Source organism: Hibiscus syriacus, unplaced genomic scaffold (assembly GCF_006381635.1).
Source record: "Hibiscus syriacus cultivar Baekdansim isolate YM2019G1 unplaced genomic scaffold, ASM638163v2 tig00111273_pilon, whole genome shotgun sequence".
Taxonomy (NCBI): Eukaryota; Viridiplantae; Streptophyta; class Magnoliopsida; order Malvales; family Malvaceae; genus Hibiscus; species Hibiscus syriacus.
Genome location: NW_024063040.1, coordinates 2,822,993 through 2,832,142, shown reverse-complemented (window position 1 = coordinate 2,832,142; position 9,150 = coordinate 2,822,993). Strand labels below are relative to the sequence as shown.

Below are 9,150 nucleotides of genomic sequence, written 5' to 3'. Positions count from 1 at the left end.
GAAAGAACATTCGGTGTGTTGAAGCAAATGGTAGGGGTTTGGTGAAGGAACACAGGCTAGTGATACATGCACCACATGCCCTAAAGCTAAGGATGATGAATTTACTATACCACTTGGCCCTATCACACGAGGTCGGACCAAACTTCTTAAAGACAAGCTTCAAATCGCAGTTCAAGCATTCATCCGGAAGGGTCTAATAGCAGCAGATTTGCAACAACTTTTTGAAGGGGATCCAGTTGTTATCCGGTCGACATGTCTTCTGAAGATACAACCGTCTGTCTCTTATCTTTCCAACGGTTCTTGAATCGCATCAATTCGATATCGGGAACTCAAGCTATGGTCATTTTACTGAAGACGGTGCATGCAGGAAATCCTATACGGGATTAATACGTTATTTTGTAAATATTACGAATTTTCAATATTTATATTGATTATTTGTAATATAATTTAATATAGGATGATTAATTATCTTTTAGGATCAGATTTATTATTTTATTAGGAATTAAGGTTGGGTTAAAACAATATTTTAGTTATTATTATTTATTAGGAATTAGAGTTAAAACATGTTTAGTTTATTAATATTTTATTCTTTAGTTATTTAGGACCTTTAGAATTCAGTCCCTATATAAAGGAGGCTTCATTCAACTTTGTAAATCAGATTTATTTGATCAATAATACAACAAGAGTTTGTTTTTGCAAGTGCTGATTGCCTTGTGCCTTCGAAGCTTCTTCTCATGGAGTTCTTTCAAGTTCTTGTGAGGGAGATTAATCTTCACACTCCAATTTGCCTTTTCATCGCGACTAGGAGGGTTGGTTAGAGCCATATTATCGTGTTTTCCTTTTCATTGCGACTACGAGGGCTCGATAGGACATTATCCATCGATTTTCCACATCCATCCACGCCATCAATCATCTTTACCGTTCACTTTCATAAGGGAGATCTTTGATTTCTTGGTTATTTTCTCTATTTTTAATTCCTTTATCTTTTGTTTATCTTATTTTAATCTTGTTTCTTTTCTTGTTTCCAGCACTAAAAGAAACCCTAAAGAACCCTAGCTATTGCCGCCACCTTCCTCATTCATTCCTTATTGTTCTTCATCGAGTCTAGAGCTTTTCTAGGTTTGATTCTTCAACAAGAGCAACATTCATCAATCCGCCACCGCTTCCCTATCAATTGGTATCATATTTGGGCCGATTCTTGGAAAGAAGCAAGCAATTTTGCTTGTTCTTGCACACAAAACCGTCAAGGTACCCCAACGGAGCTAGTTCAGAGAAGATTCATCGTTTCAGGTTCTTTTTATTTAATTTTAATTTAGATTCAAATCCTTCTTGTTAGTTTGCTATTTTTTTCAAAAAAAAAAAACAAAAAAAAGGCAAAAAAAAGGCAAAAAAGCCAAAATTTCAAAAAAATTGCAAACGAAGGTATTTAGGGCTGATTTTCTGTAGATATCATATCCATCTTAATTTTAATTTCCATTCCAAAATTCACTTCAATCAGAGTTCATTAGAGCATTCAAATACATCATTCAAGTTTTATTAGTAGATTTGGTCTAGAATATTGTCGAATTTCTTGAAAATTATACAGAAGGAATTTTGTGTTGAAATTTCCAGATTGAAACTTCATATTGGAGATCATTCACACAAAATATCAGAATTTTGGAGATCAAGAACAACTTCGAAAAAAGTGATCAAGAAAAACAGATTTTTTGAGGACTCACCGTTCAACAGAGTCTACTGGATACTACTGAAGGTATTTGGTTCTGAAATTTTACAGGTGGTTTGTTGACGCATCGAAAGACATTCAAGAAATTTTTCAGAATTTTTGGACACCGGTAACCCCCTCAAAAACGTTTCTCAAGTTGATCCAGCGTTTTCTAGGTTTTCTGGTTTGGTCCCTTTTTCTTTGACTCTTAGTGCTTTAGGTTCTTTGTTTTTCCTTGTTATTGTTCTTTTGCATTATCTAACACATTATATTCTTTGTGTAGTAGGACTAAAGAGTTTGCATACTTCTTCCTTCTTTGCATTCTCGTTCTCTTGGAGTCTAACCTTTGTTTGGCCTCTTAGAGCTTTTAGGTTTTTCTTATCGCCTTTGCTAGTAATCAAATTCCGATACGAACTGTGAAAGACTTCTTGGTAAAGTGATTTTAAGAGTACAAGATCGGCTTACTTGCCTCTCGTTGTGTTACTTTCTTGGAGTGACTTGTGAGGTTTCTTGCTTTGTTGAATTTATTTTATTTTTATTCTACTTTAAATCTTCTTTTGAGTGTTATAATTGCAGGATGGGCGACAATAACAATGAGACACTTACGGCTATCTTAGCCACACTTGAACGACTCACAAATCAATTTGATCAACTTAACAATGCCTTGAGAGAACGGCAAGAACTACAACTGGATCAACCAAACCAGAATCCAAGGCCAAAATACTGAACTTTTGGCCCCCAGGCGAGCACAACCACGTTTTCAAACACCCGAACTCTTTGCAAAACCAAAGTTCACGATCCCGTCTTTTAAAGGAGACTACGACCCAGACAAGTACATCGATTGAGAAGGAAAAGTTGATCTCTTGTTCGCATACCATGACTGCCCCCAAGCTGAACAAGTTCCCCTCATCACCTTGGAATTCGAAGGATATGCTCACACTTGGTGGATGCAAACAAGGAAAAAGATCGACAACTACCAAATTCAACCAATCACGTCTTGGACCGAACTCAAACATGCCATGAGGAACTGATTTCTACCGACACATTATACACGAGAAGTTAAACAACGACTACACCGACTTCGACAAGGTAGAAGTTCAGTTGAAGATTACTACAAGGAGATGCAGTCCTTACTCAATAGGGCTAACATAACTGAAGAAGAAGAGGACACCATGTCAAGATTCGTCGTTGGCTTAAACTCAAACATCACTGATCTTCTTGATCTCCATGGTACGAAAACCTCGAAGATACACTAAAGAAAGCAATGACAATCGAAGCACAAATACAAAGGAGATTCCGATTCAGAGAACATTACCAAGGTACTTCATTCTCTTACCAAGGTAATCCTTCAAATCCTTCCTCATCTTCTACTCCATCTTCTCAAAAAAAGTCGAGAGATGACAAACTCGACAAAGAAAAACAACGACCAGCGAAGAATGAGACACTTCCAGCCCCTAAAGACGACACCCGAGCAAGAGACATCAAGTGTTTTAAATGCTTAGGAAGAGGCCATATCAGCCGCAATTGTCCAAACACGAGGGCCTTAACCATACTAGGTGATGGATCTTACAATTCTGACTTTGATGACGACATCGTCGACATTCCAGCACATGCCGAAGCCAAAGAAGACAGTGATGACTATGGAAGCGATGAGTACAATGGCACAATATTGGTGATCCGTCATACATTGAACATCCAAGCATCCGACGAGTCTGACATACAACGTTCCAACATCTTCCACACACGCTGCCTAATCAAGGAACAACCATTCTCCATCATCATTGATAATGGTAGTTGTGTCAACGTCATTAGCTCCAATGTTGTTGAATCACTCAAACTTCCTTGCCAACGACATCCGAAACCTTATTGCTTACAATGGCTTAATGAGAGTGCCGAGATGAAGGTGGTTAAGCAATGCCTCGTTAATATCAAGATGGGAAAGTATTATGACGACGTATGGTGTGATGTAATTCCGATGCAAGCATCCCACATTCTCTTAGGACGACCTTGGCAATACGACAATGACGTCACATATTATGGTCGAAAGAACATTTACACAATTCCAATAAAAGGTAAACCGTTCCGACTTAACCCCCTACCCCCCAAAGAGATCTCATAGATCAACAACGAATTCTCAAGGAAACAGGGAATTTGAAACAAAAGGCTAAAGAGGTCACAACCGATAAAAGCCAAACAAATGACCCACGGGTGGTGAGTGAACCTCAATGTGAAAATAAAAGAGTGTCTCAAAACATTTATGCGAGTGCAAAAGACATGAGAGATACCCTTTTTCAAAATAGGCTGTGCATATAGTCCTTTTCAAGGACTCCATTTTATCAACTATCACTAACATCACAGATTTGCCTAGTGTGTTTTCTTCTCTATTACAGGAGTTTCAAGATGTCTTAAGCAACCCACCGGATGGTTTACCACCTACAAGAGGAATCGAACATCAAATCGAATTCATCCCTGGATCAACCATACCAAACCGCCCCGCTTACCGATGCAATCCTGAGGAAACGAAGGAATTGGAACGACAAATAGATTCATTATTACAAAAAGGACACATCCATGAGAGTCTTAGTCCTTGTGCAGTTCCCGTCATTCTAGTTCCAAAGAAAGATGGCACATTCCGAATGTGTGTAGATTGTCGACCTATCAATCGGATAACAATCAAGTATAGGCATCCTATTCCATACCTAGATGATATGTTGGATGAACTACATGGTGCAAGTATCTTCACCAAAATTGACTTGAAGAGTGGTTACCATCAAATTCGAATGAAAGAAGGTGACGAATGGAAAACAACATTCAAGACAAAGTTCGGCTTGTATGAATGGCTTGTTATGCCCTTTGGACTCACAAACGCTCCAAGCACCTTCATGAGATTAATGAATCACGTTCTTAAGGAGTTTATAGGTAAATTTGTTGTCGTTTACTTTGATGACATTCTTATATACTCATATTCTTTTGATTCTCATGTCATTCACGTTCGAATGGTTCTCGAAGTTCTTCGACGAGAACATTTATATGCTAACATGGATAAGTGTGTGTTTTGCAGTGATAAGCTTATGTTTTTAGGCTTTATAGTTAGTGTACATGGTATTCATGTAGATAAGAGAAGGTCAAGGCAATTCAAGAATGGCCACGCCTACTTCCATCACCGAGGTAAGATCTTTTCATGGTTTGGCAAGTTTCTACCGTCACTTTGTCAAAGATTTCTCAACCATTGCTGCACCATTAACCGAGATCATCAAAAAGTCAGTTGAATTCAAATGGGGACCACTACAACAAAAAGCTTTTGAACTTCTTAAAGATAAGTTATGTTCTGCCCCTATTCTTCGTCTTCCCAATTTTTCTAACACCTTTAAGCTAGAATGTGATGCTTCAGGCATAGGCATTGGTGCCGTCCTCATGCAAGAAAGACAACCTATCGCTTACTTTAGTGAGAAGTTAAAAGGTGCACAATTGAACTACTCTACCTACGACAAGGAACTTCTTGCACTCGTCCGAGCACTCGAAGTGTGGCAACACTATCTTCTCCCTAAAGAGTTTGTCATTCACACGGACCATGAATCACTCAAATGGTTAAATGGACAAGGTAAGTTAAACAAACGACATGCTCGATGGGTTGAGTTCATTGAATCTTTTCCTTACATCTCAAATACAAACAAGGGAAAGATAACATCGTAGCTGATGCATTATCCTGACGATACACACTTATCACTCGAATGCATGCTACTGTTCTGGGTTTTGCACATATCAAAGAACTTTATCCTAACGATCCAGATTTTTTTGAGATTTATAAAAAATGTGTAAAAGGTGCTTTTAACAAGTTTTATCTTGTAGATGGCTTTCTTTTTCGCATGAACAGGTTGTGTATACCACAAAGCTCTTTGCGAGAATTCTTGGTTCACGAGTCACATGCCGGAGGACTTATGGGACACTTCGGTATTCACAAAACACTTGATATGGTCATGGAACACTTCTTTTGGCCGCACATGCTTAAAACAGTGGAAAAGATTTGTGCATCATGCATCACGTGCAAACAAGCAAAGTCAAAGGTAAATCCTAATGGTTTGTATACGCCTTTACCAATTTATTCTTCTCCTTGGATCGATTTATCGATGGATTTTATACTTGGCTTACCCCGCACTAAGAAAGGACGAGATAGTATTTTTGTGGTTGTGGACAGATTCTCAAAGATGGCACACTTCATTCCTTGCCATAAAACAGACGATGCCACACATATTGCTAATTTATTCTTTCGAGAAATAGTCCGCCTTCATGGCATTCCTCGCACCATTGTGTCCGATCGTGACACTAAGTTCATAAGCCACTTTTGGAAGGTATTATGGGGTAAGATTGGCACAAAACCTCTCTATTCCACTTCTTGTCATCCTCAAACCGATGGACAAACCAAAGTAATAAATCGGATTCTAGGATCTTTGCTAAGAACTGTGATAGGTAAGAATACCCGTAATTGGGAAGAATGTTTACCTTTTGTTGAGTTTGCTTATAATCGATCCATTCACTCCACAACAGGTTATTCTCCATTCGAAATAGTTTATGGTTTTAACCCAATAACTACTTTGGATCTTATTCCCTTACCTTTAGATCAGGTTGCCAGTTTAGATGGTGAAAATAAGGCTGCCCTTGTCAAATACATTCACGCCAAAGCCAAACTCAAGATGGAGAAAACCTATGAGGTAATCGCAAACCGAGTTAACAAGGGCCGACGATGTCACCTTTGAACCAGGAGATTGGGTATGGGTTCACATGAGAAAGAAAGGTTCCCGAAACAAAGGAAATCCAAGCTAGACCCACGAGGCGATGGCCCATTCCAAGTTCTTGAACGAATCAATGACAACGCCTACCGCATTGATCTTCCCGGTGAGTATAACGTGAGTGCATCCTTTAATGTTTTTGACTTATCTCCTTTTGATATTTCAGATTCGAGGACGAATCCTTTTAAGGAAGGGGGAGATGATACATGCACCACATGTCCTAAAGCTAAGGATGATGAATTTACTATACCACTTGGCCCTATCACACGAGGCCGGACCAAACTTCTTAAAGACAAGCTTCAAATCGCAGTTCAAGCATTCATCCGGAAGGGTCTAATAGCAGCAGATTTGCAACAACTTTTTGAAGGGGATCCAGTTGTTATCCGGTCGACATGTCTTCTGGAGATACAACCGTCTGTCTCTTATCTTTCCAACGGTTCTTGAATCGCATCAATCCGATATCGGGAACTCAAGATATGGTCATTTTACTGAAGACAGTGCATGCAGGAAATCCTATACGGGATTAATACGTTATTTTGTAAATATTACGAATTTTCAATATTTTATATTATTTGTAATATAATTTAATATAGGATGATTAATTATCTTTTAGGATCAGATTTATTATTTTATTAGGAATTAAGGTTGGGTTAAAACAATATTTTTAGTTATTATTATTTTATTAGGAATTAGAGTTAAAACATGTTTAGTTTATTAATATTTTTCTTTAGTTATTTAGGACCTTTAGAATTCAACCCCTATATAAAGGAGGCTTCATTCAACTTTGTAAATCAGATTTCTTTGATCAATAATACAACAAGAGTTTGTTTTTGCAAGTGCTGATTGCCTTGTGCCTTCGAAGCTTCTTCTCCTGGAGTTCTTTTCAAGTTCTTGTGAGGGAGATTAATCTTCACACTCCAATTTGCCTTTTTATCGTGACTAGGAGGGTTGGTTAGAGCCATATTATCGTGTTTGCCTTTTCATTGCGACTAGGAGGGCTCGATAGGACATTATCCATCGATTTTCCACATCCATCCACGCCATCAATCATCTTTACCGTTCACTTTCATAAGGGAGATCTTTGATTTCTTGGTTATTTTCTCTATTTTTAATTCTTTTATCTTTTGTTTATCTTATTTTAATCTTGTTTCCAGCACTAAAAGAAACCCTAAAGAACCCTAGCTATTGCCGCCACCTTTCTCATTCATTCCTTATTGTTCTTCATCGAGTCTAGAGCTTTTCTAGGTTTGATTCTTCAACAAGAGCAACGTTCATCAATCCGCCACCGCTTCCCTATCAGCTAGTTTCATATACGTCATATTGTATATACTGAATGCTAAAGATGGATGATTTGTAATTGGGTGAATTGCAGTTTAGGGATAGAATTATTGGAAATAAATTGTAGTCCTTGAAATCAAGGTTTGACAATGATTTTTTTGCGTAAATACTTAAAATAAGGGAGAATAGTTGTACATATTAAAACTGAGAGCAGAGTAAATACATTAGCCAACTAAATTTTGAGGTTCATCCAACCCTGAAAAAGAATATACTCAGCTCTGGACCAGAGTTACCATCCGGATTCATCATGTAATAAGTTTCCGAATCTCGAGAATTAACTACTCGTTCGAAATATGCACGCATGTATCTCAACTCTCCGTCGGAAGTCGCCGAGGCTTCGGTCGATATCACGCCTGCCCCTGTCGAAACAGGCTTTAAAGTTTGCATCACCATTAGATCTTCATCAGTCGGTTCTCTCTTCACACCATAGCCTGATTTTCTGCCGTTACAAAATAATGTCCATATCGGTTCATCGAGAATCTTGACCTTCTCCGACGGACGCCTTTCGCATTCTAAAGCAATCCGAATGAGCCCCGATCCCATCTCCTGGAGGAGTTTTCCGGTAGTTATGGCGAGCTCGAGTACTAAAATGGGAAGGCACGCTTTTCGATACCCGAATAAGGTACCGGTCATTCATGTCCCGCCGTGGATATGCTTGTCATGTTGCTGGTTTCCGTGGAGACTAACTGGGATCTTGCACGTCGGCGTTATGATCGGAAATGACCTTAAAATGGAACGAAAGCGCTTGAACAATTTCGAGTGTTTTGAGGACCCTTTCTTCTTTGATGGTTGTTGCAAGGAGATTATCGGGTAAGCTAACGATATAGCATTACTTGGGAGTTCATGGCATGAACGTCGCTGAGGTAAATGGAATTTTTGGGTAAACGTTGCATTTAGTCGCTCAATTTTCATCATGTTTCTTTTTTGTCACTTAACTTTAAAATACTTTTATTTTACCACCCAACTTTTGAAATTTATTTATTTTTTGTCACATGACCATTAAGTGTTTTAGATAACTTTGGATGAATTTATGCAAAAATCTCTAAAAATTTATTCTCAAACGTAAAGTTTTAGGCTTTATTTCATTTATTAGTGTCATAGTATTTCTTTTTCAAATCCAAACGATAGAAAGGTTAAAAAAGAAAAGATAATGCATTCAATTTTATAGTGATTAGATGATGGAAATTAAAAATCAAACCAAGATAACGTAAAAATTTTAAATTGAACTTTTTCAATTTTGTTGTTATATACTAATCATGTTGTAAATAATAATCGACGATAGTCTAACGATGATGAAGGACAATGACCATTAAGAATAAAGAA

At 38.0% G+C, this 9,150-nt stretch overlaps 1 pseudogene; it reads right to left on the bottom strand.

The window, feature by feature from the left end:
- Positions 1 to 8,013: 8,013 nt before the first annotated feature.
- On the bottom strand, positions 8,014 to 8,742 carry LOC120157660 (annotated as a pseudogene).
- Between the last annotated feature and the right edge of the window lie 408 nt (positions 8,743 to 9,150).